The following is a 21,866-nucleotide window of genomic DNA, read 5'->3' as shown; positions in this document are numbered from 1 at the left end:
AGCACGAGCGCTCTAAAATCTTTGTTTTTTAAACTGTCATATTAGTAGAAACCCTAAATAATACAGCTCCGGGTTACCCACGATAGACACCAAAGGTTTCTCCTCCTTTTCTGCAGTCTCCGGACTTTTTAAGCAACGGTAAACTTTCGTCACCACAACAGAAGGCCCGCCTCTCCATTCATTCGATTGGACAATGGAAAAGAACGCGAATGACGTTGGGCGTTTTTCCGCTCAGAGTTGATTTTTTTTCAACTTCAGGCGCTCAGAGCGCTCCTGCAAAAACGCGAGGCGCAGCAGGCGGCGAAAACGCGAGGCGCCCGGTGCGCATAAGCAGCGCGGAGAACGTTCACTGCCAACAGAAAACCATTCAAAAGAGGCGCCTCCAACTGCTAAAACGCGTTTGGTGTGATCGCGGCCTAATAATAAAAGAGCAGTGTGCTGCGGTTTTTTTATGTTGCTAAGCAACGACCAAAACTGCTGTCCTGTCAGTCAAATCAAAAGATTATAGCACGAGCGCTCTAAAATCTTTGTTTTTTAAACTGTCATATTAGTAGAAACCCTAAATAATACAGCTCCGGGTTACCCACGATAGACACCAAAGGTTTCTCCTCCTTTTCTGCAGTCTCCGGACTTTTTAAGCAACGGTAAACTTTCGTCACCACAACAGAAGGCCCGCCTCTCCATTCATTCGATTGGACAATGGAAAAGAACGCGAATGACGTTGGGCGTTTTTCCGCTCAGAGTTGATTTTTTTTCAACTTCAGGCGCTCAGAGCGCTGCTGCAAAAACGCGAGGCGCAGCAGGCGGCGAAAACGCGAGGCGCCCGGGGCGCATAAGCAGCGCGGAGAACGCTCACTGCCAACAGAAAACCGTTCAAAAGAGGCGCCTCCAACTGCAAAAACGCGTTCGGTGTGATCGCGGCCTTACGGTGCGTTCACACTACAGCGTCAAATCCGCGCTCAGTGCCGCTGGCAACGCTACAACGCCACTGCTTTGGGGTGTGTCAAATTGCGAGCAGAGCACGCCTCTGAAAAACAATGTTTACACCCTGTTTGCGCTTCATTTATCTTTTTTAATGGCGGTTCACAAAATAAACTGTAGCATATAATGAAAACATGCAAAGTACATTTACTTTTCACTACTATGTGATTTCAGCTCAGTAATCAACCAGTTTTGGTAACACACGTCATAGTTGCCTTGCCTACTTCTCACAGCGACTGGTTGTCGCCAGGCGTTTTGCGCTCGAGATTTGCATAAAGTTGAGGAATGCCCAACCTTCGCGCCGCTTCCAATCCCAAAATGCACCACGCGACCGTTCACGCGCAACTTCCATATGAATGAATTGAAAACGCTCGCTTCGCCCCGCTCGCTACGTGCCAGTGTGAACGCACCGTTACTCTTCTCTCTGAAAACAGCGGAGCTCCTGGAAGCGAGCCGTAGGTGGAGCTAAAGAGTTGCCAGCACTTATGCGTGGATTGCCAGCAAAACAGACATTTGGGCCCGGTTTCACAGACAGGGCTTAACATAAACCAGGAGTAGGCCTTAATCAGTACTAGTTAATCTAAGGCATTTATATACTTCCATTGGAGGATCAGGACAGCAGCGCTGCTTCAGGTAGTTGTGCAGCACCGCTGTAGCAATGATGACCTTGCAGCATCTTCTTGGGCTGAAACGAAGTGTATTGCGTAAACAATGGAATCAACTTTTCCATATTCCATATCCACTGTCAACAAGTACAAAAGTCCACCATGCTGTCCTCTCTGAAACTAAGCACACAATAAGGAGTTGAGAAAAATCCTTGAATCATGAGTTGAGCCTTTCCAACACGCTACAATGTTTGCAAACTGTTAATTTGGTGTGCATACACCCTGAACATTGATTGAAAACCAGTTATTTCGGTTTCTGTACTCCTCAGCATCAGGAGCTGATGGACTCTTGATGGGAACATGACATCAATCTAGTCCTTTGTGAACTATTCTACACCAGTTGCTTCACTGGCACCACATAAATCACCAGTTTCACGGTGAAAGGTCCCAGATGCCAAAAACCTCAATGTGAGCAGAACTTGGGTAAAGGCCTTCCTCTCAGAGACAGACAGGAAAGTGTAGGTTTTAGCAAAGATATTATCTCCAATGCATGTTGTTTGTACATGCGAAAGCGGTCTTGAAAAGCTGTGTCATCAAAGTAATGTAATGGATCACTCCTACCCAAAAGTACTCTTGCAGGCCTCTGTTGTGCAAGTTGGTTTTCATTTAGATATTCAAAATATTCCACGCCCCCTTACAAACAGTGCTAAGCAGGAGTTAAACCTGCCGCCTTGAAGGATTAATTTAAGATTTAATTTAGTCATAGACTAGCTATAATCCTCCCACTTGCAATCACCTTTGTTTAATCCAGAATAGGTTAGATCTGTGACTATTTTAATCTATATCTGTGCAAGTCACTTTGAGTTAAGACAGCTCAAGTGGGCAGTTTAGTCTTGGACTAGGCTTAACTATACTTAAACTCTGTGGTTTGTGTCCAAAATTGTGCTCAAAATGTTGATGCTTCATTTACATGACCTTCCTCATACAGTATCAGCCCAATATATGGTATCATTTGAAAGCTTAGAGTCTCCTCTTTATGAGGAATACCTTTTATATAAAAATAGAATTTTATAAAAATAAAATAACTTTTAGTTTTATGATACATAAAGTAGTAAAATTTTGCTTATAATTTATTTCGTACCACACACAAATTTGTGAAGAATTATTACAAAGAATGTGTATTTCTTATATTTTTCACAAAACAAACAAGTCTCATTCTCAAGAATCTGACCATGTAAATCATTTTATTGTGTGACAAACAGAGATCGAATTATCTTCAATTGAATCGCGATGTCAGAACATTACCTCAAGAGTATAATTCAATTCAAATTCAATTAAAAAAAAAAACTTTATTTGTCCCCAAGGGGCAATTCAAAGGCATGTTAATAATAGTATATTCTATTACCTTCCTACACATACTACTGCTTCAGTTAGCCTCAAACTTCTTTCAAACGAGACAATTTTCATTGCTTCCATTGCTGAGAAATCCATTGTTTTGCCAGATGCGCTTTTCCATACGCGCACAAAACCGCTAAAGCTCTGTGTTGACGACTGGGCTGAGAGCGCTTCAGTAGATTACACTCTCCGGGCGGCCGCCTGCCGCGCTGCTTAGAGCTGAGCTGACGCCTCTCCCTCACCAAACGCGCAGAGAGGAAGAGTCATGGAGAGGTTCCCAGTCACAAAGATGCTTCGACGGTGCAGTGGTTTGTGGGATATGTAGTTTTTGGACTATCAGACAAGTTAAGCGACGCCATTAGCCAAAATAGACGCTAAAGGAATAAATAACGGGCATACACCATGGAGACGAGAGCACCCGCGGCTGATAAGAGCGTCTACAAGTATGCACGGTGCTTCTATTCATTCAGGTTTGTGATATACTTAGAATTAGTTTGAAACGTAAAAGCCACCAAAACAATCTGCTAAGCTATTTATTGAGTGTATATTAAATATTGACAGTAAAGTACAGTAGGTGTTTCAGTAAATACACAGGCAAACATAAAAATGAAACATAATTCAGTAATTATTAAAAGTGCTATGGTACATAGTAAAATAGGATTCAAAGTGGTAATATGCTTTATAAAACCTGTTTTTCCAAAGGAAACACATAAGGACACTTTTAGGGGGAAAAGGGGGGAAAAAGGGGCAATGTGACTCCCTTTGGTTATAATTCAATAACTTCCAGTTAGAAACTGTAATATGAAAAAAAAATTTCTGGTATATCCTGAGACCTAGTGGAATCAAACAAAACAAGTTGCAAATAGCTGGGACACACAGAACCTGAATTTCAAACAAAAACTTCAAAAAAATCAAAAAGCGCATATGTTTTTTTTTTTAGTTATTATTGTAATTTTTTGAAACCTATATAATGTTATTTATGAAGAATTACACTGATATTATGTAGTTTAAATGGTTTTCTATACAATGAAACCATTTTTTTTTTATTTCCTCCATTGTATGTGTATAGGGGAACCATCTGAATTTAGGTAGGCCAAATGCAGGCGGAAATCCCCCAAATAGCTGCAGAGCGCAAGGGGTTAAGCCCTGTCTGTGAAACCGGGTTTTGATGTATTCATTGTAAGTCATTGAAAACATGCAGTTTTCTAACACAGCCTATTTACTTTTTAGGTAATATCAATGGCATAGCATAATTCAGATGTATCCGAAATTACACACAAAAACAAATAAAAAATTAAATAAAAAAAAAACATTAAAAATATATAGGCATATGTTTAATCGCTTGATCAAAATTGGTAGTTGCTAGATATTGGTAGGGATGTCCCTATAGTGCCCCTACCCAATTCTACGCCTTACTAAGTAGCCTATGCCTTTGGCAGGCAAATCACCATAAAATGCCTAGCACTCTTTAGCTTTAGCATGCACCACAATTGTGCAGTGTAAATCATTGTTTAAATCAGGGATCATCACTCGCAAGATCCTCACTCGATCCTGACTTGCAAGATCCACTTTTATGCAGGATTTATGGAGCATTCACGCCATATCGTAATTACCGTAATTTTGAGATGACAACACGTGACGTTCTGCTCGCATCTGTTCACGTCCTCGGACTAGAAATGATGCTTTTCCATGGCAACACTATAAATGCCTGAACAGAGCCTATGTTGGTCAGATGGTACAGCGGTCATATGGTACAAGTAGTAGCTCTCAGAAGACTTCCAGTTCACAAGTTGTAATTACAAGTTCTACAAGAGTTGAACGCTTTTTACAAGTTGGAATCTCGTAATTACGGGGATACCGATATGGCGTGAACGTACCTTTAGCTCTAACCCTAATTAAACAATCCTGAGCATGCTAATCAATGTCTTCAAGATCATTAGAAAAGCACAGGGGAGTTTAATCAGAATAGGAGCTAAAGGAAAGTGGATTTGAGGGTTCTTGGTTTAAATAATTAGATCTCTCTGCACTTAATTTTATTTAAGCAGTCGATTTTAACTCTGATTGCTTATTTTTCCATATCGAGACCATATCAATCGGTTTTAGGTATGTGTGTGTTAGTCTGCATCGAGGAAATAACTACAGTAGTTAGCCTTTGTGTTTTGTATGTGGCGGAACGTATAGTATATACACTTCTTGTAAACTTGTGCTCATAAAGGCCTGTAGTTCTGGTGCTATGTTTGTCCAAAAAATAGACATGCATTTCTCACTGGATTTCCTCAGTGGAAATATGTATTAAATAACAGTAATTATTTAAGTGAATGATTACAAAATATATTACATTGCTACATACAAAGTGTTGTAAGAAAAAGTGATGAGGACGTAGAAGATCTCGATGAAGATGTTTTTTGCAGCATAGCAGTGACAAAGTACATGTTGTACCTTGGGTTCAACGGAGTCGGAATGAACCCAGAACATCCTTAGCTCAAACATTTTATAGCATTACAGTTTACTACCCTAATGTAAATGAAGTTGCTCTTGTCGTAACAGCTGGGATCTGTATGTTAATTAAGTTCTGACACCCCTTTGTCTGAGATGGTTCTCAATGTCTCACACCCATTCCCATTCTACAATTGTTCACCTTTTGCTCGGGATGAGATTATCCCAAATGGTCTAAACTATTGACTTTCTTCTTCTCTATAATAATTCAGCCATTTTGGGAAATGAGCATAATTAAACATATATTGTGGAGTGGAATCTGGGTCGAGGCAGACTATATTTCTTACAGTCCCCCGTTTGATGCTTTTGGCCCGGAAGAAGCATCACATCCACTCCCTTACACAGATTACACCTCCCTTCCCGGGCAGGTGCCCAGTGGCGGTGAAGCCCTGGCTTAGGTTGTCCTCTTAAATGGCCATCAGAGAATCTTACCCGTCATTGGGTCATCACCTCATGCACACTGGTTATCGCTCCATCCAATTAGACACAATTATCATAGAGACCTTTTCTAAAATTTAGCAAAATGACACACAAACATTTTCTTGGGTTTGTGGGAGGAGCACTTGAGAACCATAACAGCAAAAGGAATTATCTAAATGTACTAAACATTACGACAGTACAAAACATAGCCAAAAGCCTAAGGACTAAAACATCAATCAATAGCATAAAGTGTGTGTGTAGCCATGCCCATGTATTGTGTTTTCTTCACATGCGTTCTGTTCCTTTTATCAATGTGAACCTCCTGTGTCCATGTGTGCATTCAATAGACAATAATATATTTTCTGCATATATTTGTGTCATTCTAGTGTCATGTGCATTGTGCCATTTTCTTAGTGTGTGAACAACCTTTATCCACATGTGTGCATTCAGTACACAATAATATCTTTTCTGCATTCGAGCATGCATATATTTGTGTCTTTCTAGTGTTGTGTGCAGTAAGTCTGTGTCTTTGTGCATTTCTTTGAGTGGGTCTGTCCTTTGCCCACTTCTTTTCCATCTTGGTGGAATGACTGCTGTCCATAGTATCTGAAAAGGTTTGATCTCTCCTTGGTTCTCTTTTCCATTGTATATTCTTTTCAATTTGACAGTAAATACTTAGAAGCAGTCACTGGTGTTGTTGCAGTCTGTGCATTTCTCTCAAGTCCATCCATCCCATCTCAGGATTTCTAGATCTTTTAGACTTGGAGTTCTGGATCTTGTAGATCTGTAAATCTCTGGATTTCTGGTTCTGATGGTCACTCTGTTCTTTAAGAAGTCCTTTTTCTTGTGGAAGTCCCCTGGCTTCACTGGTTCTGCTGGCCTTCTTGTCCTTTGGATGACCAGATCATTTTTCTCCAGGAGTTTACACCTTTCCAACAAACATCTTGATGCATATACCTGAAACAAGATCAAAAAGAAGAGGTTGCCCCCCCTTCTCCCACACAAGAATCTTTTCACATTCAAAACATCAAAGTTATATAAATTTAATCACAGAATGCAATTAAATCATTTCTCATAATATGTATTTAAATACCAATGCCATTATCATATTTCTCATAATTTATAAAGAATCACCCCCCTTTTGATAGTAAACATATTTTTCTAAAATATGATACTATCATGAAACAATTCCTTCAGTTCACATCAGCATCTGCTTGTGACTGAGCTACAGTCATGTTCTTGCAGTGCTGTGTCCGGCAAGGTGTGAATGGCCTCTTCCTTATTTCCTTTCAACAATGCCAACTGGGTTTCTAAATTGCAAATGTTTTTAAGCAAATCACGATAGCCCATCTTTCTTTTGTGTGAAAAGTGACATTGTCTTGCCTTGTGTCCCATCCTTCCACAAGCAAAACAAACAACTTCCTGATCTTTCCTACCTTTCTCCAAACAATGCCTTGCTTTGTGACCATCTTTTCCACATGCATAACAGACAAAGCGTTGATGAGGTCTCTCATTCTCTTGACAATGTCTAGCAATGTGACCAGCTTTTCCACACGCATAACAAAGAGTAACACCTTCTGAATTTACTCTGTCAAATCTGCTTGGTCTCTGAAGGAACCCATCAGATAATCCAGAACAATCTCTCCTGCCAAAGGCAGCAACTGGATGTCTAGATTCTGCAGCGTTCCTCTGACTATTTGCATTAAAATACTTTGTCATTTTGGAAATGATTTGCTCGTATGGTGCATTTGCATCTACATGAAGAGCAATGGCTTCACGCATGTGTGGACTGCTCTGTGCAATTAATGCAGACTTAAACATGAGATTTTGTTTAGTTGCATTTGGCAAACCACTGTAACAGCTAAACGTTTCCCACAGCCTGGAAGCAAATGCTAGAGGATGCTCTCCAGGTTCCATTGTCACCTCAGTTATCTTCCTCAAGTTAACCAAATCAGTTCCAACAAGTCTAAGTAGAGCCTCTCTCCTTGCCCCTCTGTCTGCTCTTTTATCTCGAATTTCCTGTGAGAGAGCACTAGTTAATGAGCGAGGAATGGAGATCATGAGAAGTCTACAAGCATCTTCGTCTGACACACTATAAACATCCACTACCTTTTCCATTTTTGACAAGAACTCTACAGGCTCCATGTTATGAGGCTCAAAAGTACCCACTGCTTCAACAAGACTTTGGAAGTCCATAAAAGACAGCTGTCTAACAGCTTGGCCATTTTCAGTTCTTTGATCAAGAACCCTCTCATTTCCATTTCTATTTCCAAACTTTCTTGTTCGCACTGGTGCTATTGGGAACCTCACAGAATCATCTGAAGAATTATGCTGTTGACTAAAGGCTTCCTTGCATTTCTTCTCGTCATATTCAGAATCGGATTGGGCATGTACCAACTGTCTAGTTGTCCCTTCATGTAAAGATCTAAATGTTTCCCTCTCTGTTTCAGCTTTTGAAATTTCTTTTGTCAATTTCACTATCTGTTCTTTCAAAATGATTTCTTCAGCCTCACAATTTCTCAATGACATAACATAGCAGCTGACTTGAGAATTTAGCAACTTGTTTTCTGTTTTTATTTCTTCTAATCTTTTCTTAGTTACCTTGTATGAAGCAAAAAGAGCTTGAAGTGCATTAGCAACTTTTCCCTCTTTGTTTTTAGGCATTTTGGGACAATTTGTGAATTGAGACATAGCCCACTCATAGGGGTCATCTGCCTTCTCTATCCCATCAAACATTCCTACTGAGCCATGCTTAGTGATGTATTTGACTATCAGCTCTTCCATTTTTCACGACCTAACAAATTTTCTTGAGCAATTTAATAGGCTTTATTCCTTCACTAACAGAACATTATCTAGTTACTTTAAGATACCTGTTAGTCTAATTATTCACAGCTCCTGTGCTCTGGACGCAAATGAATAAAACAGCCACACTATGTCAGGCTTCTACACCAAATTTTTACTTCTTCGGACACGGCCACACAAAAATTTTGTTTTTTGTTTTTGTTATATAGTTTTTTAAACAGCCTTTATCTAGCCACAGTTCTTCGGGGCTCAAACTGATATTTATCAGATTAAAAAACAGTGCCACATTGCGTCAGGCTAAAAACCACACTACTTCGGGTTACTGTTTTAAACCTAAAAGAGTCACTGTACGTCGGACTCACTACACTATAACTCAACTATCATGAAATAATTCTGTGATCACACTACATCGGATCAATTCAGTTACTTTAGAATTCAATCAAAATTATAACATCATCTCAGTCAGTTTCAATTACGTTAGAAACTTACAACTTCAGACAACAGGTCTAATACAACTCTGCCACCACACTGCGTCGGGTTGATTCAATTACTTTAGAATCCTAACAGAATTATAAGAGACCAACAACAAGTTTCAGTTACTTTAGAAACTTTAAACTTAAACGCTTTGCTTCAGTTACTTTAGAAACAACAATTCCAATACAGCTCTGTCACCACACTACGTCGGGTTAATTCAGTTCCGTTAGAATTTTAAACAGAATTGTACAGAATAGGCCTAAGAACTCCTCCTGCTAATACTGACTAAACCAAATTCCTTTCTGTCCTTAAAATTTTCTTTTCTATATTTTTTTAAACGAGGGGGTTCCCTGACAAAAACAGCGTAGAAGAAAGAAACCGCTTTTCTTACCTTTTCTTGCTTTTTTTTCGGAAATCCTCGTTGGGTGGCTCCCCAATGTAAGAAAAAGTGATGAGGACGTAGAAGATCTCGATGAAGATGTTTTTTGCAGCATAGCAGTGACAAAGTACATGTTGTACCTTGGGTTCAACGGAGTCGGAATGAACCCAGAACATCCTTAGCTCAAACATTTTATAGCATTACAGTTTACTACCCTAATGTAAATGAAGTTGCTCCTGTCGTAACAGCTGGGATCTGTATGTTAATTAAGTTCTGACACCCCTTTGTCTGAGATGGTTCTCAATGTCTCACACCCATTCCCATTCTACAATTGTTCACCTTTTGCTCGGGATGAGATTATCCCAAATGGTCTAAACTATTGACTTTCTTCTTCTCTATAATAATTCAGCCATTTTGGGAAATGAGCATAATTAAACATATATTGTGGAGTGGAATCTGGGTCGAGGCAGACTATATTTCTTACAGTGTGCACTATGATGGTGGTGATATTCTGCATTTACAGTTCTTTTATGAAATATGCAATGCGTAAAACAAAAAATAAAATAAAAATAGAACTGCTGTTGATAAGACATTGCATTCATAATTACTCACATTGATTGTTTAATGATTCTGACTTAACACAGTTGTTTGATAAACTGGATGGTGCAAAAGAGAGAAAAAAATAAATGGTGTCAAATACAAATAACAAGCTAACAGGCTAACTAAATGCTTACTTGATATGCTAGTGGTTTAGATTAAAAGCAAACAATGTCAAATTATGATAAATAAAAAACATGGTGATAATTAAATTAGATTTGAACAGTTTGTACAACAAATAGTGATAGTAAGATAGAGATTACAAAAGAAAAAAACAAAGCTACATAGAGGTATAACTGCAAACCACACAGCACCAATTTGTGTTTCATTTACATAACAATTTATTATTTATTTATATTTTTATCTACAATGTAATCGTTGAATAAAATCACACACATACACATTACATTAGCATTGAAATTAGACGTTTCATTTCAAACACCTTTTCTTCAATGTGGGCAAGTCCCAAGAGGCTTTCCGTCGACGTGAAGATCTATCTTGAACTTTCTGTGGATCATCAGCAGCTGCTCCAGGAAAATAGTAAGCGTTGGGATTATCGTTATCCATCTCAGTCTCAGTCCGATTAGGTGACGTATCACAAGCAACATCCATCTGTGGAGTCTCGGACTGATTAGGTGATGTCCCATTACCAAAATCCTTCTTTGTAATCTCGGTCTGATTAGGTGACTTCCCATTACCAAAATCCTTCTGTGAAGTCTCGGTCTGATTAGGTGACATCCCATAAGCAACATCTGTCTGTGGAGTCTCGGTCTGATTAGGTGACGTCCCATGAGCAACGTCTGTCTGTGGAGCCTCGGTCTGATTTGGTGATGTCCCATAAGCAACATCTGTCTGTGGGGCCTCGGACTTATTAGGTGACGTCCCATAAGCAACATCTATTTGTGAAGTCTCGGTCTGATTAGGTGACATCCCATAAGCAACATCTGTCTGTGGAGTCTCAGTATGGTTAGGTGACGTCCCATTACCAAAATCCTTCTGTGGAGCCTCGGTCTGATTTGGTGATGTCCCATAAGCAACATCTGTCTGTGGGGCCTCGGACTTATTAGGTGACGTCCCATAAGCAACATCTATTTGTGGAGTCTTGGTCTGATTAGGTGATGTCCCATGAGCAACATCTGTCTGTGGAGTCTCAGTATGGTTAGGTGACGTCCCATTACCAAAATCCTTCTGTGAAGACTCGGTCTGATTAGGTGACGTCCCATAAGCAACATCTGTCTGTGGAGTCTCGGTCTGATTAGGTGACGTCCCATGAGCAACGTCTGTCTGTGGAGCCTCGGTCTGATTTGGTGATGTCCCATAAGCAACATCTTTCTGTGGAGTCTCGGTCGGATTAGGTGACGTCCCATAAGCAACATCTGTCTGTGGAGTCTCAGTATGGTTAGGTGACGTCCCATTACCAAAATCCTTCTGTGAAGTCTCGGCCTGATTAGGTGACGTCCCATCAGCAACATCCTTCTGTGGAGTCTCTGTCTGATCAAGTGATGTCCCATTACCAAAATCCTTCTGTGAAGTCTCGGTCTGATTAGGTGACATCCCATCAGCAACATCTGTCTGTGGAGCCTTGGTCTGATTAGGTGATGTCCCATGAGCAACATCTGTCTGTGGAGCCTCCGTCTGATTTGGTGACGTCCCATTACCAAAATCTTTCTGTGGAGCCTTGGTCTGATTAGGTGATGTCCCATCAGCAACATCCTTCTGTGGAGTCTCTGTCTGATCAAGTGATGTCCCATATGCAACATCCTTCTGTGAAGTCTCGTTCTGATTAGGTGACTTCCCATAAGCAACATCCTTCTGTGGAGTCTCGGTCTGATTAGGTGACGTCCCATTACCAAAATCCTTCTGTGGAGCCTCAGTCTGATTAGGTGATGTCCCAGGAGCAACATCTGTCTGTGGAGCCTCGGTCTGATTTGGTGATGTCCCATGAGCAACATCTTTCTGTAGAGTCTTGGTCTGATTAGGTGACGTCCCATAAGCAACATCTGTCTGTGGAGTCTCAGTATGGTTAGGTGACGTCCCATTGCCAAAATCCTTCTGTGAAGTCTCGGTCTGATTAGGTGACGTCCCATAAGCAAGATAAGTCTTAATCTGTTTAATGGACTTCCTATTAGCAACATTCATCTGTGGAGTCTCGCTCTGATTAAGGGACGTCCTATAAGAAACATCCGCCTGTGGAGTCTTAATCTGTTTAAGGAACTTCTTATTATCAACATTTATCAGTGGAGTCTCAGTCTGATTAGGTGACGTCTCATTAGGAAAATCAGTCTGTGGAGTCTCAGTCTGATTAATGGATGTCCTTTTAGTTTCATCTGTCGGTGGCATCTCGGTCTGATTAAGCAATGTTGCCAAAATCCCATTGCCAAAATCCTTCTGTGAAGTCTCGGTCTGATTAGGTGACGTCCCATAACCAACATCTGTGTGTGGAATCTTGGTCTGATTAGGTGACGTCACATTACCGAAACCCTTCTGTGAAGTCTCGGTCTGATTAGGTGACGTCCCATAAGCAACATGTTTCTGTGGTGTCTCGGTGTGGTTAGGTGACGTCCCATTTCCAAAATCCTTCTGTGAAGTCTCGGTCTGATTAGGTGACGTCGCATAAGCAACATCCTTCTGTGAAGTCTCAGTCCGATTAGGTGACGTCCCATATGCAGCATCTGTCTGTGGGGCCTCGGACTCATTAGGTGACGTCCCATAAGCAACATCCATCTGTGAAGTCTCGGTCTGATCAGGTGACTTCCCATTACCAAAATCCTTCTGTGAAGTCTCTGTCTGATTATGGGACATCCCATAAGGAACATCTGTCTGTGGAGTCTCAGTCTGATTAGATAACAACCCATAAGCAACATTGGCCAGTGGAATCTTGGTCTGAATAAGGGACGTCCTATTAGCAATTTGCATCTGTGGAGTCTTTGTCTGATTAAGGCAGGTACAAAAAGCGACATCTGTTTGTGGAGTCTCGGTCTGATTAGGTGACAGCCCATAAGCAACATTGGACTGTGGAGTCTTGGTCTGACTAAATGACATCTCATAAGCAACATCCATCTGTGGAGTCTCAGTCTGATTAAGAGATGTTCTATTAGCAATATGCATTGGTGGAGTCTCGATCTGATTAAGGAACGTCCCATAATCAACATCCATCTGCGGAGTCTTGGTCTGATTAAAGTACGTCCCATAAGCCACATTTGTCTGCAAAGTCTCGGTCTCATTAAGGGACATGTCATAATCAATATCCATTTGCAGAGTCTCAGTCTGATTAAGGGATATCCCATAATCAACATCCATTTGCAGATTCCCGGGCTTACTAAGGGACATCCCATTATCAACATCCATCTGCAGAGTCATGGTCTGATAAAGAGGAGTCCAATAATCAACATCCATTTGCATAGTATCAATCTGATTAAGGGACGTCCCATAAGCAACATCCATCTGAAAAGTCTCGGTCTGATCAAGGGACGTCCCAAAAGCAACATTCGCCTGTTGAGTGTCAACAATTAGTGTCTGATTGAGGGACGTCCTATTAGTAATATTCATCTGTGGAGTTTTGGACTGATTAGGTGATGTGCCATAAGCAACATTTGCCTGTGGAGTCTTGGTCTGATTAATGGATGTCCTATTAGCAACATGCATCTGTGGAGTATTGGTCTGATTTGGTGATGTCCCAATAGCAGAATCCATCTGTGGAGTCTCAGTCTGATTAAGGGACATCCTATTAGCAATTTGCATCTGTGGATTCTTGGTCTGATTAGGTGACGTCCTATAAGCAATATCATTCATTGAAGTCTTGGTCTGATTAGGGGACATCCCAAAAGCAACATCCGTCTGTGAAGTCTTGGTCTGATTATGGGATGTCCTATTAGCAATTTGCCTCTGTAGAGTCTCGGTCTGTTTAGGGGATAACCCATAAGCAATATCCATCTGTAAAATCTCGGTCTGATTAGGGGGCATCCTATTAGCAATATGCATCTGTAGAGTCTCGGTCTGATTAGGTGATATCCGATTAGCAAAATCCGCCAGTGGATTCTCGGTCTGATTGATATTCATCTGTGAAGTTTTAAGCTGATTAGTTGATGTCCCATAAGCAACATCCCTCTGTGGAGTCTTGGTCCGATTAAGGAACAGCCTATTAGCAATATGCATCTGTGGAGTCTCGGTCTGATTAAGGGACATCCCATAAACAACATCTGCCTGTGGAGTCTCAGTCTGATTGAGCGACGTCATATTAGCAACATCCACCTGTGGAGTCTTGGTCTGATTAAGGGATGTCCTATTAGCAACATGTCTCTGTGGAGTCTCAGTCTGATTAGATGAAGTCCCATTAGCAACATCCGTCTGTGGAGTCTTAATCTGATTAAGGGACTTCCTATTAGCAACATTCATCTGTGGAGTCTTGGTCTGATTAGGTGACGTTTCATTAGCAAAATCTGTCTGTGGAGTCTCAGTCTGATTAAGGGAAGTCCTATTAGTTACATCTGTCTGTGGAGTCTCTGTCTGATTAAGCAATGTCCTATTAGCAACAATCATCTGTGAAGTCTCGGTTTGATTAGGTAATGTCTCATTAGCAAAATCCGTCTGTGGAGTCTCATGCTGATAAAGGGATGTCCTATTAGTGACATCTGTCTGTGGAGTCTTGGTCTGATTAAGCAATGTCCTATTAGCAATAATCATCTGTGAAGTCTCGGTCTGATTAAGGGACGTCCTATAAGCAACATCTGCCTGTGGAGTCTCAGTCTGATTAAGGGATGTCCTATTAGTGACATCTGTCTGTGGAGTATTGGTCTGATTAAGCAATGTCCTATTAGCAATAATCATCTGTGAAGTCTCGGTCTGATTGAGGGATGTCCCATTAGCAACATCTGTGTGTGGAGTCTTAATCTGTTTAAATGACTTCCTATTAGCAACATTCATTAGTGGAGTCTCGGTTTGATTAAGGGACGTCATATAAGCAACATCCGCCTGTGGAGTCTCGGCCTGATTAAGGGATGTCCCATAAGCAACATCCGCCTGTGGAGTCTCGGTCTGATTAAGGGACATCCTATAAGCAACATCTGCCTGTGGAGTCTCGGTCTGATTAAGGGACGTCCTATAAGCAACATCCGCCTGTGGAGTCTCGGTCTGATTACGGGATGTTCCATTAGCAACATCCGTCTGTGGAGTCTTAATCTGTTTAAGGGACTTCCTATTAGCAACATTCATCTGTGGAGTCTCGGTCTGATTAAGGGACGTCCTATAAGCAACATCCGCCTGTGGAGTCTTGGTCTGATTAAGGGACATCCTATAAGCAACATCTGCCTGTGGAGTCTCGGTCTGATTAAGGGACGTCCTATAAGCAACATCCGCCTGTGAAGTCTCGGTCTGATTAAGGGATGTTCCATTAGCAACATCCGTCTGTGGAGTCTTAATCTGTTTAAGGGACTTCCTATTAGCAACATTCATCTGTGGAGTCTCGCTCTGATTAAGGGACGTCCTATAAGAATCATCCGCCTGTGGAGTCTTAATCTGTTTAAGGAACTTCTTATTAGCAACATTTATCAGTGGAGTCTCAGTCTGATTAGGTGACGTCTCATTAGGAAAATCAGTCTGTGGAGTCTCAGTCTGATTAATGGATGTCCTTTTAGTTTCATCTGTCGGTGGCATCTCGCTCTGATTAAGCAATGTCCTATTAGCAATATTCATCTGTGAAGTCTCAGTCTGATTAAGGGATGTCCTATTAGCAACACACTGGGATGTCACATAAGCAACATCTGGCCACGTAACGGCAGTCTGATTAAGGGGCTGTAATTCTGTATCATTACACTGGGAAAAAGAAAAAGAAAAACGATTCAGAGAAAGTAAAAAAATATATTTTTACAACAACATAGATGATTTTGTCCCCTTTAATGTTAGCTGGATGTAAAGATCTTGGTTCTTCATTCTAAAATAAAACAGCACAAGAGCTGTCAGTGTTCTTTTATATAAGTTAATTATTGTTTGCGTTTCTATGATTTCTGAATGAAAACTCAAACAGATATACATTACTACAGATGTGAATTCATAGTCAATTCTTTATTTATTTATTTGTAGACAGGCTCCATGCTCATAATATCTTACCTTGTCATAACCGTGCACAACCCTGGTTCCTGTTTGGGCAATAACAACAAACTCTTACTTTGGCCAATTAAAATAAAACACATACCTTAACATATTTAAACAACATTTGCACAATAAATAGTATATTTTCATGGTGTAAGATTATTTATAATACTTGCCATTTTGTCTTAATCTGTGCCAACAGTAAATCACACCAGCAATTGCAGCCAGCAACAGAACAACAGCAGTAACACCACTAATAATAGCAGCAGTCAGACCTGAATCTGTAACAGATAAATATAGTCATTCAGCTGTACTGTTGTTAACACAGATTGATCAGTGATCTGCAGTTTTTGCACTTCACATTTTGGTATCAGTATGGCTCACTTTATATATATATATATTATTTTTCTTATTCTTAACAATGCACTTCAAAGATGAAGATGATGGAGATGACCAACAGTTGGATGATGGAGATGACCAAAAGAAAAAAAAAAAAGAAAAAAAAAATGAAATAAAATAAAATTCTTTGAGAATTTCAAATGTTTTCTAAAACTGCTCTAGGGGAAAATACACTGATTATATATAATAAAAATGCTTACCAGTGACAGTAACACTGAATATCCTAATGATGCTAAATCTGCTGCTGTCAGATTGTAGTGTATAATTTCCAGAGTCTGTGTTCATGATGTTCATGATGGTCAGAGATCCAGTCTGATCATCCAGCTTTAGTCTGTCTCTGAATCTCTCATCACACTGTTCATCAGTACAGATCTTTTTGAACTCTTTAGTGATTTCAGCGATGAGAATGTCATTGAAATACCACGTCATCAAATAAATTGGGTTTTGAATTTCACCTGGATGTAAAGCAACAGAATCTCCCTCTTTTCTCTTCATTTCATTTCTTTCAGCAGCTGGAACATCTGAAACACAAACCAACAACTGTTGAGGATCTTTCTCTCACATAACATGAGATACCTGTAGTATTTTATTAGACAATAAAACATGCATTTATCTACATTTTGTGATATATATAAAAAATAAGTTTACATCAAATCCTCTGCATTTTGCATTGCTGGTCAACTAAAACTCAAAAATGCATTTTAAACCGATGATAATAGAAGGTGATCAGATGATATGATGAAAAACTGTCATCTTCAACAAACATAATGTCTTACCATGAACAAACACACTAAAGATCATTTCACTGTCACTGCTGCTGTTGATTATCTTCAATTTATACTCTCCAGAGTCTGTGGTTCTGGTGTTCATAATGGTCATAGATCCAGTCTGTTGATCCAATTTCAGTCTGTCACTGAATCTCTCTTTACATTGATTATCAGTGCAGATCTTACTCTGACTGCCAGTGATTCGAGCAATGCGAGTGGCATTAAAATACCATATATTATCTACTTGTTGGTTTGTTTTAACACCAGTGTGTAGAGTGACTGAATCTCCCTCTATCACAAACACTGGCTCTCTGTCTGCATCAAAACCAGAAGCACCTAAGAAAGTAACAAATAATTATAAGCCAAATTAGGAATTTAAAAAATAAATAAATTAATAAACAGTCACTTGTCAATCGAAACAATGATATATTTAGAAACAAGTGAAAGCCTTAATTGCAAGTAACATGAGACTAACATAAAATCTTAAATGGCTTACAATGGGCACGTAAAAACAGCGCAAAATGCAAGTTACAAATGCATTTCTGTTGAATATAAAGCGATAAGAGCTCATACTAAACAAAAAGACGTCACTTTCGGTTTTTACCTATAGTCAGTTGCATGAGAGACTGTAAATTTTAATGTCTTACCACCGAGTAAACACCAGATCAAGGGCAAACTAAAGAGAGGCACCATTTTCACAATTTGTCCTTAAAATAAATAAATAAACTAATGAAATAAAAATCAGTGTATCAGATTTTGATACACATAAATGTTTTTTTCCCTTCCTCGACGTCGAAGCAGATGAAGTATAGGCGACTGTAATGAGGGGAGGAGTGAAGTAAGCGCGGTCAAAATGGACAGTTCTGCATTGCCAAGGGCGTTTATTGCTTTTGACATTGGTGGGGGCATAACATCAGAACCCAGGAATATTCTGAAATAAAACTCTACTGCTGTACTAACGAACACAACTTTTCACGCATATTTGATTGAAATATATCTTAGATAACCGTAGGTTCTTATTTCAGTGTTGTTGTTTATTTGTTATTTTATTTTTTTATTTTGCGGACATTTCAGCTGACACTTTGCTTTGGGCTACATAGTTAAATGTTGCCCGCGGTGGCTCAAAATCCGGCCGCACTAGAAAACTACTCGCATAGTTAGGCTATCTATAAAGTCATATCTGTCCTTATGTATTGTTAGTGCACTTAATGACTTCATCTTAATCTGTAAAATTGTGTAGCCTATCATGAATCTTTCAGCACAACGTTGTCTTTCTATTTGTATACTTTATATAGAGAGATAATAGATATGCGTTTTCACTTTCCGTTTGCTCTATTATGGCAAACACATTAGGCCTTCCTCAAACTCTTCGACTCAACTTTATTATTTCCCATTTACTAAATGTGCGTAGCCGTTAGTTTTCTATAGCTACCCTATACTCGAGGTTCCGAGTTTGGCGAGAAATTATGGATGATAAAAATATATAGCATTTTGTTTCGTTTTTCTTTTCTTTTTTTCCCGCTATAACAGTCGTGTAGGGTTTTTACATATTTAAACAACCTTTTAATGTAGGCTATTGAACACAGTGAAAATATAATTAATTTGATCAAAATTTAACAGTCGTCAGCAGGGGATTTTTACACGGCTTCCAATGAAAGGGACGCTACATCTTATTCAAAACTTTTTGGATATTGTTTAAATAACTTTACATTTTCGCTTTAATAACATTTTTTTTCCAAGAAACAGAATATACAGGCTGTCAATCTTTCTGAGAACAAAATAACGAGAACGTAATTCTCGGAATTACGGCAATAATTAAATATTTTGAGAAGGCAGCATGATGTTAAACCTTTGACCGGTATTTTGGTAGCCAATAAAGATATCACATGGCAACCAGGAACCAGTAAAAGTCACTGCTGCAGCAGCCTTTAATATTTGATCACACAGTAAAGGAGTTATGTGGAAGCTGCTTAATCATATAGAGAAGGATTTAAGCAGGAAGGGCAATATTTTGACAAACTAAAGTTAATATAGGTGGTAAAGATATTAGCCTTATATTTCACTATACTATTGAATAGTATCACACACTCTGCCAGCTATTTCTGTGAGTTGTCCTGTTTGTATTTTCTCTCTGACAGGGTGCCTCTGAAGAAGCTGTTCCTGTCCCAGAATTGTTTTACTTTTATATGGTACATCTCTGTGTCGTATGACGCACATAAAGTTTATCCTATTGGATAAACCACAAAACCACTCCCTTATAATGGACCTATATCATGTAATGTAGGATCAATACACTTTGAAAAAAAGTTTGTGAACAGACTTTGTAAACTGGCTTCATGTTCATAATTTTTTTTCCATGGGCCCAAGGACTGAGACTAGTCGGACAGCATTGAAAGATAAAGAGCTACAATATTTTATTAACACCTAGACCTGACTGGAAATGATAAGAACAAACACAGGCGTCGTCAATATTCTTGCCCTGGAAATCCTGGTTCAATCCTGTGGCCAACCACAAAAGCCTATTTTCCTTTTCCTTCTTTTTTGTACTCTTCTCCTTGATTTGTTATAACTTTTGGCTGTCTTAAGTACTCAACATATTTTCCCGGTCCGACCGATTAGTACAGTCCAAAACATGACAATAACTGACCATTTTCAGCAGCAATAATCAGCGACATTTTAGTTTTTCAGTGCGTTGTTTACATTCAGTGCTGCCAATATGGCCCTGTGATGACGTGTTGTGAAAACACTCTATTGTAATGGTAATTGATCAATGTTTATATGTAAATAAAAGCCTAAATTAAAATCTGTTTATATTATAAAGCTAATGTGTCTTTTCAGACAACTTGGATTAAACCACTCCAAACTTGAAAATAATAATTTCCTTAAAGATGGATGGATAAAAAATTTGAAAAAAATAAAAATAAAAAAATAAATAAATTGATATAATTAAATATGGCAGTAGCTATGTGCCAGTTTTGCCTATGGTATTGACAATGATATTTAAAGTCAACATACAATCTAAATTTACCCTACTTACTTTGTTACTGCACATAGTCTTAGTGAAAAATTAGGTCAGGCAAGTCAATACACCTAAATAATTTCAATTTGACAGCTTAGGGAGAATCTGCTTGTTAAGATATGAAGTAAGGAATGCTGTTTTCGGGTCCAAGCTTCGACTAATTTCACTTGAAAATACTGTCTCAACAGACGTTGATATACCCAGACACTAAAATTTTATAGATTTATAAAAGATGAATCATTGTCTAGCCATCTGGTATTTTGGTATGGAGATAAAGGTCAGGGTTATATTTTTTCAGTACATCCTGATCACATTGTGAGTCTATTATCACAGTTTGTTTTTCTATTTGAAGCATCTTGCAGAATGTGGACCCAGAAAGCGGTGGTGTTTGATGTCAGACTTGACAACCTGATATTGAGTCCTTTGATATTTGCAACTTTCTACTTTGGTCGTTGATTTTATTGATAAAGGGCGTCATCTGGTGGGTATTTGCAGAACAGCAGCTAAAATAATATATTAGCGTGATAATCTCATCTATTGTGTAGGCCAGTGTTCTGACAATATGTGACAACAAAACCACTCATAAGGGTTAATTTTTGGAAATTGAGATGTATACACCATCTGAAACCTGAGTAAATAAGCTTTCCAGTGATGTATGGTGTATTAGGACTACAGGTGCTGGTCATATAATTAGAATATCTTCAAAAAGTTGACTTATTTCACCAATTCCATTCAAGAAGTGAAACTTGTATAATGTATACATTCATTCCACACAGACTGATATATTTCAAATGCTTATTTCCATTTATTTTGATGATTATAACTGACAACTAATGAAAACCCCAATTCAGTATCTCTATAACGGCTCCTGAAGGACACTTCAACTGATGTCGATCAGTTTTGTTTCACAATTCTCTCCAGGGCGCGGTTATCCCTATTGCTTGTACACTTATTTCCTACCACATCTTTTCCTTCCCTTCGCCTCTCTATTAATGTGCTTGGACACAGAGCTCTGCGAACAGCCAGCCTCTTTTGCAATGACCTTTTTGTGTCTTGCCCTCCTTGTGCAAGGTGTCAATGGTTGTCTTCTGGACAACTGTCAAATCAGCAGTCTTCCCCATGATTGTGTAGCCTACAGAACTAGACTGAGAGACCATTTATTGATATATGGTTTGTTAGATTGGACAATATTTGGCCGAGATACATCTATTTGAAAAATCTGGAATCTGAGGGTGAAAAAAAAAAAAAAAAAGAAGACAAAATCACCTTTCAAGTTGTTCAAATTAAGTTCTTAACAAAGCATATTACTAATCAAAAATTACATTTTGATATATTTTTAGTAGGAATTTTACAAAAAAAATCTTAATGGAACATGATCTTTACTTAATTTCCTAATGATTTTTGGCATTAAAAAAAAATCAATAATTTTGACCCATTCAATGTAT

General features: G+C 39.1%; 1 protein-coding gene across 1 annotated transcript in view; it reads right to left on the bottom strand.

Moving 5' to 3' along the window:
• Positions 1-21,866, bottom strand: part of LOC141339276 (uncharacterized) — a 727,444-nt gene that overhangs the window by 418,697 nt on the left and 286,881 nt on the right. The gene's annotated exons all lie outside the window — the stretch shown is intronic.

Source organism: Garra rufa, chromosome 7, assembly GCF_049309525.1.
Source record: "Garra rufa chromosome 7, GarRuf1.0, whole genome shotgun sequence".
In the NCBI taxonomy this organism is placed as follows: domain Eukaryota; kingdom Metazoa; phylum Chordata; class Actinopteri; order Cypriniformes; family Cyprinidae; genus Garra; species Garra rufa.
The sequence above is the reverse complement of the archived record's forward strand: the minus strand, read 5'-3'. Positions and strand labels throughout refer to the sequence as shown.